Source organism: Sander vitreus, chromosome 7 (assembly GCF_031162955.1).
Source record: "Sander vitreus isolate 19-12246 chromosome 7, sanVit1, whole genome shotgun sequence".
In the NCBI taxonomy this organism is placed as follows: Eukaryota; Metazoa; Chordata; class Actinopteri; order Perciformes; family Percidae; genus Sander; species Sander vitreus.
The window spans coordinates 22,415,431-22,426,856 of NC_135861.1; positions in this window are offsets into that span (position 1 = coordinate 22,415,431).

The window sequence follows — 11,426 nt, forward strand, 5'->3', positions numbered from 1 at the left end:
GCATTAAATGATTACCAAATAAAGAGTTGGCATCAGATACATCAGCATTCATGTCACCAACGACATAGATAAAGGTAGAAGAATTGTACTGAATAAAAGACGTGATAAATGCCAGTCTACTGAGGTACTCATCCTCATTTTGTATGCACTCATATGGCGTATAGACATTCAAAAATATTATGTTCTTATCATTACAACACAGCTCAAGCCCAATAGCCCAGTCAACTCCCAATCTTATAACATTAACCAACTGGTCATATTTTTTATTCCACATCGTGGCTACCCCCCTGGAATTCACCCCCGGACAACTTTAGCACTTAGGTCAGTTGTTGATTCACCTTCCCCATGAAAGTCCCTATGTATAGAATTTAGTCCTTCCAGGTCTTGTTTAGCCAGGGACGTTTCATGGACACACAAAATGTCAGGTGTCCATCAATTTGTCCACAACAATACGGCGTGATTTATCAGTTTTCAGCCCATGCACATTATAAGACACGACACAGCGTTATTTTTTTCAGTAACGAGTAATCTAATTGATTAATCTTCCCATCTTAATAATGCCGTTATCATTACTGCCAAAAAATGCGGCACGTTACTATAATTGAAGCTGTTTTTTTTCCCATCAGACCAACTAGATCTCTGAGCCGAGAGGCAAAGACTTGTTTTACTGTTCTTCCTTGATTAGTGGGCAGTGCACGAGACAAGCGCATAAATGCTGACGATTGGCTGAGGTTGAGTAAAATTTCACGGTAAGCCAATCAGAGGTAGTGTTGGGCGGGTGTTGGAAAGCATGCATAGTCCAACACACAACGAACAACACAAGCGAGTCAGTCAACGAGAGACAGGTATGGCGAGCCCAAATAATCCAAAAGTAGCCTTCTCTAAATGGAAGTATAGCCATTATTTTCCCTCCAAGAAATTGAAGGATTGCACATTAATCGTGAAATGCACATTATGCCCTGGGCAAAAGTGCATAGCCACGTCGGTGTCAAGTAATTCAAACTTACTCAAACTTTAAATAACTATCTGTAATGTGTTTTCTGAAATGTGTGCAAATGTGATACAGTATGTCCCACTGGCTGCAGGCCCCGATGAACAACTATTTTGTAATGAACTGGCAAAATGCCTCCAGAAAGAACCGATCCGTTTGCACTACAAAGAGTGTATATATTTGTTATTAGAGCGTGGTTGAAGTGGGTTTGGCCCTGTAACTCCTACACCGTACATTTTAAAACCATATACCCACGCATTCCCTGGATCCAACTGAATCACGTGATATAGGCCACGCCCATTTCCGCCTAAACTTTTATGCGTGAAAAAACGTGAAAAACCTACTTTTTCGAACTCCTCCTAGACCGTGCGACCGATCGGCACGGAATTTGGCAGGTAGCATCTCCAGTTGGGCCTGACAAAAAGTTAATAGAAATTATTTTGATAGGATAAAAATTGTGCATATTACACACAAACAAATTTGTGTAGCTAACTATGAAAACACCAACTTTGCCATATCTCAGCCAAAATAAATGCCATCAACGCCAAACTTTAGATTCTTGTTTGCCGTGATCCTCTGGAGGTCGCTCACCCGTTTTACAAAAATTGGTCACTATGGGGTGCTACAAGTACAAAAAGTTTATATCTCATGAACGGCTCATCCGATTTTTCCAAAATTTGATTTGTGACAGATCTGCACGAAACCTGGTAGGTAGCATCTCCAGATGGACGTGACCAAAAGTTACTCAAGGAATTTTGCTACGTTAAAGTATGCGCATTTGACGACCAAACAAATTTTCCTAGCTAGCTACCACACACGTATCATATCATATCTCGGCCAAATTAAATGTTATCAGCAAAGAACTTGAGATCATTGTTCAACATCCCACTACGATGCTCTGTACCAAATTTGGCAAAGATTGGCATTTAGGGGGCGCTATAAGCAACGTTTATTTGTTTTGGCCAATAACTCAATGCATTTAAATGGAAAATTTGCAACTGCAATATCTCTGCCACAGTAAATGCAATCAACACGAAACTTGTGGTGCTCGTTCGACATGCCGCTCTAAGGATCTGTACCAAATTTGGCAAAGATCGGCCGTTAGGGGGCGCTATAATCAACGTAGACGAGTTTTGGCCCTTTTACTCAATGTTAATGGGATATTTGCAATGGAAATGTACCACAGACCTTGCAGCTCACACTTCTCAATATTTACTGATGTTTCCCTCCTACCGTTAGGTTTTGGTTTTTGCTTTTGTGTGCTCCCCTGGTTGTTTACAATAAACAAACTTCTTAACTACAACTACAACCTTCAGTGGACAAATGCAACTCTTTTCTCTCACTTTTTCAATCCAAAATCAACACCACTCATAGGCGCCGATGAAAATACTGAGCACCCACGTGTGCCAGACTGCCAGTAGGCTCCATTCATTTACAATTGCAGTTGGTGCTAAGTGGAGAGTCTGTCATAGTGTGATTGGTTATGTTGGTGGCATTGATTCTTAATTTCCCACAAAGCTGATTGCAGTAACGTGTCAGTTGAACTTTTCATCTCCAATCCTATCCATATATCATTGTTAAAGGTACTCTGTATATGCATGGAGGTGAACTGTTGACTGCTATGTTTGCAACATCCCCGCCGCCCGGCTTCAGGTTCCGCTTTCGCACACTCCCCGGGGCGTCGGGGGCGACTGGCATGGGTGGCTTGGGTCCCGTCATAACTGCTTGCAGTGCTAGTTTATTTTTGGTAGAGTGCTTAACAAGCATAATTTAATTTAAATTTAATTTTGCCCAGTTGTGGCCTGTTGAGGGGCAATAAATATAAAAAGTTCCAAAACATCTATTATGTTATTTGTATCGATCCACTATATAAACATAATATCTACATACATGGCATTTGATTGGAGGCTAGTCTCACTTTGTCCCACAGCAACATTAAAATAGTTTAGATTTGTGTACATTGTTTCTGTTAATAATGTATTGTCTTAAGTGTCCATTTCATTATAATATTCAGATTTATCATAAATAATTGAACATGCACATGTATTTTAAGTTCCGTTAAAGAGGGGTGGAGGTGGGGTCACATTTAAGCATTTAAAAACGTACTTTCTGAAGTAACTAGTTACTTTTATAATTTGTAACTGAGTAACTAATTTAGTTACTTTTTGGAAGAAGTAACTAGTAACTGTAACTAATTACTTTTTAAAAGTAACTTGCCCAACACTGTAGTGTAGTATGTAAATAAAAGAAAAAAAGTCCTAGAAAAATCATAGTATAGTATGTGGAAAAAAGTGATGAAAAAAAAATCATAGTATAGTATGTGGAAAAAAGTAAGGATAGTATGTCAAAAAAAACATTGTATAGTATGTCCAAAAAAGTCCTAAAAAGTCATAGTATAGTATTTCGAAAAAAAAGTCCTAGAAAAGTCACAGTATAATATGCCGAAAAAAGTCCGAAAAAAGTCATAGAATATGAAAAAAGTTTATAGTATAGAATGTCAAAAAAAGCGATTGTATAGTATGTCGAAAAAAGTTAAAAAAAAGTCATAGTATATTGTGTCAAAAAAAAAAGTCCTAAAAAAGTCGTAGTATTGCATGTCGAAAAAAAGTCCCAAAAAGTCATAGTGTAGCATGTCCAAAAAAGTCATGGTATGGTATGTCAAAAAAGGTCATAGTATAATATGTTGAAAAAAGTCATGAAAAGCCATAGTATAGCATGTCAAAAAAAAAGTCATAAAAACGTCATGTATGTTGGAAAAAGTCATAGTATAGTCAGTCGAAAAAAGTCATAGTATATCGAAAAAAGTCATAGTATAGTATGTTGAAAAAGCTTGATGGTGTTTTAAGCCTCCAACGTCACCTTCAAGGCAGCTAACCCTAACCTTAAACCTAAACATAACCATTGCCGCGCTGCCTGGAAGGCAACGTTGGGGGCTAACACCAAACAAGTCAAAAAAAAAAAAAGTCAAAGAAATCATAGTGTTGTGGTTGTGGATATTTCTGTTGGGGTTGTTTAAATTTTCTGTGGTTTTTGTTTCCTGTTGATTGTGTAGGTTTCTGTGATGATTGAGTAGGTTTCTGTTTCCTGTTTTATTTTGATAGTCTGGTTTTCTGTCTTGTCTAGTTTTGCTTCCTGTCTTGTTTTTCCCACTTACCGTTACCTCTTGTATTTAGCCTTGGTGTTCCCTTTGTCTTGTGTCAGATCGTTGTGTATTGTCTCCCTGTGTCAGTCATGTCAAGTTCTGTACTCCCTGGATTTCCTTTTGTCTCCGTTTCCTGGTTTTTGATCTACTTTTGGTTTCTTGGATTCCCTGTTCTTTTTTTTCTCAAGATTCTGAAAGACGTTTTTTGCCCTCTGCAGTCAGGACTTTCTTTGTTGGTGTGAACCTTGTTTTTTGTAAAATAAATCCTCAAGATTTAACAACAACAAAACGTTACCTTGTCTGCTCTCTGCTTTTGGTCACACTGTCAATACTGTACCATATAGAAATGCACAGACAATTTAAACACTATTAACCCTCAAATGGATTAATTCAGAAAACCTCAATGTACCAACTTCAAAGTCACCTAAACCAACATAATTTGTGGGCCCACACACACCTTAATGCAATCTAAAGCCGGCAACCAAAATTATTATAAAACTAAAATACCGTAGCAGGCCTGATGCGGTGCTTGTATCCGTTGTGGCCCAAAACTTAATGGCCGTTTCACTCGTCAGCGAGCAAACAAAATGAAGGATACCTTGAGTTAATGTTTCTGTCCCGTCCTTTCTCCAACAGTCACAGGAGCAGGCTCAGCATCCGATCAGCATTTCAACACGAACTCCGTCGGTTTCTCTTTTCTCATCCACGTTTCCAGTAAAACTCACGAGTGAAGTCCTGGTTGCTCCAAGCTCTCTCTGAGTCTCTTCCCTGTCTTCAGGTCGAAAGCAGCAGATAAACCCCTTAAACTGTTCAACTGGGGAAGTCAAACTTTAACTAGAAAATGTCGTTCACTTGTAATGAACTGACTCCAGCCTATACTTCAAAGTGGCTAAGCGTTAGCATTAGCAGTAGCACAAAAGTAAACAGTCTCTGAACTTCGTGTAGAAATTCCTCCTGTTTCTCAATATGCAGCTTGTCACTCCTCTCACTGGTTGTCGTGCAAACAATCATAAGACACAAGTTACACCATGGTTCGTGCACTACTAATTCACAAATTAACTCAGAAAATCTCTGTGTCACGCTCACTCTTTTGCTTCACTCTGGCCGCTCTCTCCTCGTCTCTCCCTCACTTCCTCGTCGCTCCTGAAAAAACCTGAGACATGACTCTCCTGCCGATCGTTATTAAACCCATAAATGCTGGTTTTGACAGTTTTCAGAAATACATTATCTTTTACATAAAACAATAAACATAAAATACTTTTTAAACTGCTTTTAACATTTTTATCATAACTTTTTAAATGAATTTCAACCTTTTTAATCACATTAGTTATATGCTCTGATTATTAAATGATACTACAAGCATCACTTATCACCTCATGCTTTTAACCGGGTTATAATAGTATGTCCAAAAACATCATAAAAAAGTAATGGTATAGTATGTCGAAAATGGTCATAAAAAGTATCTCGGGAAAAAAAGCCTTTTTTTTTTTATTATTGCAGGACAATGCACATTGATGAACATGTACAGCAGTACACGTAAAAATGTCAGATTGTAGCCTGGGGGCTAATTTCCATCTGTAGTCCATTAGGCAGTTTGAAGTTACGATAAAAAATGACAAAAGATATACAATAGTAACATTTGCTATATAAAACAAGGAGAAACAGAAAGAAAAAGAAAAACAGGACAATTCATTAGTAGGTGTTAAAACGGAGACACCATTCATTAGTATGCTCTACTGGGCTAATACAGTACAGCATACAGTGAGAGGTGGTTGCACGTTTGGTTAGCTCTAATCCACAATGAAATGGAGGTTTTTCTAAAAGGAACCTCACAGTCCCTGTTTACAACAGCTCTGGTGATCTGAGTCTGTCTGTATTTAATAAACTCTAGCAGTGGAGGAGGCGCCAGGCCATGTAGTACTTTATAAATTAAGCACATTGAGGAAAATTTACAAAAGTTATCAAAACTCAGTACATTATATTTCTCTACGATGTTGCAATGATGATAAGAGAAAGGTTTTTTTATCTAGAGTTTTGAGTGCCTTTTTGTAAAGAAGCTCAACTGGTTTTAGGATAGTAGAACCCGACATAGACCTGCTGGTGATGCAGTAGTTCAAATGTTAAAGTATCATTGAGTGCAGAAACATCATCCTCTGATTTGCTTAAAATTACAAAGATTGAATATAATTATTTTGGATATCATTTTAACATGGCTTTTGAAAGAGAGTCTGGAGTCTATAATCACGCCTAAGTATTTAAACTCATTTACAACTTCCAACTCTTCTGTGCCCAAGAACACCCCAGATTGAGAAAGCATAATAGTATAAGGTTGCTTTGACAAGTAAGAACAGTTTTTTTGCATTTAAGATAAGACACAATCTATTGAGCCATGTTTGTATGTGTGTAAGAGCTGTTGAGAGCACATGCTGCCTCCTCAGGATTCTTTGCTTCAGTAAAAATGACAGTGTCGTCGGCGTAAAGCTGGACATCAACATATAAACAGTATTCAGGTAAATCATTACTATATAATAATAATAATAATAAAATAGGCCCCAGTATGGATCCTTGGGGGACTCCTACTGGACAACCTATGTAAGCAGAACCAACACCGTCCCCCACAGTGCATTGTTCTCTGTGAGACAAGTATGAGTGAAACCAGTTAAAAGTTTGAGCAGAAAAATTGAAACGTGACAATTTAGATAGCAGCACCTTGTGATTAATGGTGTCGAAAGCTCTTTTTAAATCTAGGAATATGGCACCAACACATCCATTTTTATCTAGCTGACATTTGATTTTTTTCCATGAAAATGACCAATGCAGTCTCGGTTGAGTGGTGTGGCCAAAACCCAAACTGCATGGGATGTAAAGATGTTTGGCTATTGCTGAGGAATTCAATGATTTGTTTAGTAACCCATTTTTCAATAATTTTGGAAGTTAAAGGTAGAATGCTGATTGGTCTATAGTTATTCATGTCAGATTTGTCTCCGGCTTTGAATACTGGGGTGACTGAGACCAATTTCCATGCCTTAGGAACAATTTAATTTTTTAAAGATAAATTAACCAAGTGCATGATTGGGGGCACTAAAGCCTCCTTATGTGATTTTATAAAGCTAGTGTCGAGCCCATAAATATCCTTGGCTTTAGAGTTGTTCAAAGCCGTAATGATATCAATAACTTCTGGTTCTGTGATTTCTTGGATATAAAATTTGGGATGAGCATTGTCAGGTAGAGTAAGAACCTGCTGATCAGAACACTCAAAAGAAAATCTTCTATATTATAGTATGTTGAAAAAAGTCATAGTATAGTATGTCGAAAAAAGTCATAAAAAGTCATAGTATAGTATCTTGAAAAAGTCACAGTATAGTATGTCGATAAAAGTCATCATATATTATGTCAAAAAAAGTCAGGTTATGGTATGTCAAAAAAAGTCATAGCATAGTATGTTGAAAAAAGTCATAAAACGTCATAGTATAGTATGTCCGAAAAAGACATAGAATAGTAAGTCGAAAAAAGTCATAAAAGGTCATAGTATAGGATATCGAAAAAAGTCATAGTATAGTATATAAATCAAGTCAAGTATAGGATAGCTATGACTTTATATTGATTACAAGATCAACCCGTACTCTCAGGTCTTCCACTTCCATACACCTCACTCAACCCTCCGCCCGTTTGACCACCTTTGGGCTTAGAGCATTTAGTCGCTCAGCCCCCTGCATCTGGAACTCCCTTCCACCGTTTTTTTGTTTTGCTTTGTAAATATGCCCTGCACATTTTATGAACGATTGTTATATTGTAACTTAGTATATTGTTTTTTTCATGTAAGGTGACTTTGAGTGCTTTGAAAGGCGCCTATAAAGAAAAAAAAATTATTATTATTATTATTATATCAAAAATTTCATAGTATAGTATGTAGAAAAAAAGGTCATAGTATAGTATGTAGAAAAAAGTCATGGTATAGTATGTTAAAAAAGTTGTGTATAGTATGTTAAAAAAAAGTAATAGTATAGTATGTCGAAAAAAGCCATTGTATAGTATGTCAAAAAAACTCATGAAAAAGTCATAGTATAGTATGTTAAAAAAAATGATAAAAAAGTAGTTGTATAGTATGTCAAAAAAATTCATAGTATAGTATGCCGAAAAAAGCCAAAGTATAGTATATCGAAAAGAGTCAAGAAAAATTCATAGTATAGTATGTCGAAGAAAGTCATAAAAAGTCATAGAATAGTATGTCGAAAAAAAGTCATAATATAGTATGTCAAAAAAATAAATAAAAAAGTCATAGTATAGTATCTCAAAAAAAGTCATATTATAGTATGTCGAAAAAAGCCATAGTATAGAATGCCGAAAAAAAAGCCAGAGTAGAGTATGCCGACAAACGTCATAAAAAAAGTCATAGTATAGTATGTAAAAAAAAGTCATAGTATAGCATGTCGAAAATAGTTACAAAAAAGTTAGTATAGTACGTCGAAAAAAGTCATAGTATAGTATGTTAAAAAAGTCATAGTATAGTATGTGGAAAAAAGTCATAGGACAGTATGTTGAAAAAGCCATTGTATAGTATGTCAAAAAAATTATTAAAAAAGTCATAGTATAGTATGTCGACAAAAGTTATAAAAAAGTCATTGTATAGTATGACGAAAAAAGTCATAAAAGGTCATAGTATAGTAAAAAAATAAAAACACGTTAAAAAGTCATAGTATAGTGTGTAAAAAAAAGTCATTAAAAAGTCATAGTATAATGTCAAAATGAAGTCATAAAAAAGTCATGGTATAGAATGTCAAAAACACTCTTAGTACAGTATGTCGAAAAAGGTCATAATGTAGTATGTTAAAAAAGTCATAGTATAGTATGTCGAAAAAAGTCATAAAAAAGTCATAGTATAGAATGTCGAAAAAAGCCAAAGTATAGTATGTCGACAAAAGTAATAGTATAGTATGTTAAAAAAGTCGTAGTATAGTATGACGAAAAAAAATATGAAAAAGTCATAGTATAGTACGTCGAAAAAGTCATAGTATATAAACGTCATAAAATAGCAATGCTATAGTATTTCGAAAAAAATCGTAGTAGTATGTCAAAAAAGTCATAAAATAGTCATAGTATAGTATTTCATAAGAAGTCATAAAAAAGTCATATTATGGTATGTCGAAAAAGTCATAGTATAGAATGCCGAAAAAAACCAGAGTATAGTATGTCGAAAAAAGTCACAAAAAAGTCATATTATAGTATGTCGAAAAAAGTCATAGTATAGTATGTCGACAAAAGTAATAGTATAGTTTGTTCAAAAAGTCGTAGTATAGTATGACGAAAAAAATTAAAAAAAAAGTCATAGTATAGTACGTCGAAAACAGTCATAAAAAAGTCATAGTATAGAATGTCGAAAAAAGCTGAAGTATATTATGTCGACAAAAGTAATAGTATAGTATGTCAAAAAAAGTCGTAGTATAGTATGATGAAATTTTTTTTTAAAAAGTCATAGTATAGTACGTCGAAAAAAGTCATAGTATATAAACGTCATAAAATAATAATGTTATAGTATTTCGAAAAATTCATTGTATGTCAAAAAAGTCATAAAAAGCCATAGTATTGTATTTCGAAAAAAATTTAGTAGTATAGTATGCTGAAAAAAGCCAAAGTATAGTCTGTCGAAAAGAGTCAAGAAAGATTCATAGTATAGTATGTCGAAAAAAGTTATAAAAAAGTCATATTAAGGTATGTCGAAAAAGTCATACTATAGAATGCCGAAAAAAACCAGAGTATAGTATGTCGACAAAAGTCATGAAAAAGTCATTTTATAGTATGTCGAAAAAGTCATAGTATAGTATGTCAAAAAAGTCGTAGTGTAGTATTTTGAAAAAATTCATAAAATAGTCATATTATAATATGTCGAAAAAAGGCACAGTATAGAATGACGAAAAAAGCCAATGTATAGTATGTCGACAAAAGTAATAGTATAGTATGTTAAAAAAGTCGTAGTATAGTATGATGAAAAAAATATAAAAAATTCATAGTATAGTACGTCGAAAAAAGTCATAGTACATAAACGTCATAAAATAGTAATAGTATAGTATGTTGAAAAAATTCATAAAAAAGTCATATTATAGTAAGTCTAAAAAAGTCATAGTATAGTATGTCGAAAAAAGTCATAAAAAAGTCATATTATGGTATGTCGAAAAAGTCATAGTATAGAATGTCGAAAAAAGTCATAGCATAGTGTATAAAAAAAAAGTTATTAAAAAGTCATAGTATAATGTCAAAATGAAGTCATTAAAAAATCTTGTTATATAATGTCAAAAAAACTCATAGTATAGTATGTTTAAATAGGTCATATTATATTATGTTAAAAAAGTCATAGTATAGTATGTCAAAAAAAGTCATAGTATAGTATGTCGAAAAAAGTCATAGTATAGTATGTGGAAAAAAGTCATAGGACAGTATGTCAAAAAAAGCATTAACAAAGTCATAGTATAGTATGTGGAAAAAAGCCAGAGTATAGTATGTCGACAAAAGTCATGAAAAAGTCATTTTATAGTATGTTGAAAAAGTCATAGTATAGTATGTGGAAAAAAGTCATAATATATTATGTCGAAAAAAGCGTTAGTACAGTATGTGGAAAAAAGTCATAGGACAGTATGTTGAAAAAGCCATTGTATATTATGTCAAAAAAATTATTAAAAAAGTCATAGTATAGTATGTCGAAAAAAGTCATAAAAAAGTCATAGTATATTATGTCGAAAAAAGTCATAAAAAAGTCATAGTATCGTATGCCGACAAACGTCATAAAAAAGTAATAGTATAGTATTTCGAAAAAAGTCATAGTATAGTATGTCGAAAAAAGTCATAGTATATAAACGTTATAAAATAGTAATGTCATAGTATTTCGAAAAAAATCATAGTAGTATGTCAAAAAAGTTATAAAATAGTCATAGTATAGTATTTCGAAAAATGTCATAAAAAAGTCATATTATGGTATGTCGAAAAAGTCATAGTATAGAATGCCGAAAAAAACCAGATATAGTATGTCAACAAAAGTCATGAAAAAGTCATTTTATAGTATGTTGAAAAAGTCATAGTATATTATGTGGAAAAAAGTCATAATATATTATGTCGAAAAAAGCCTTAGTACAGTATGTGGAAAAAAGTCATAGGACAGTATGTTGAAAAAGCCATTGTATAGTATGTCAAAAAAATTATTTAAAAAGTCATAGTATAGTATGTCGAAAAAAGTCATAAAAGGTCATAGTATAATATATAAACAAAAACACGTTAAAAAGTCATAGTGTAGTATGTCTAAAA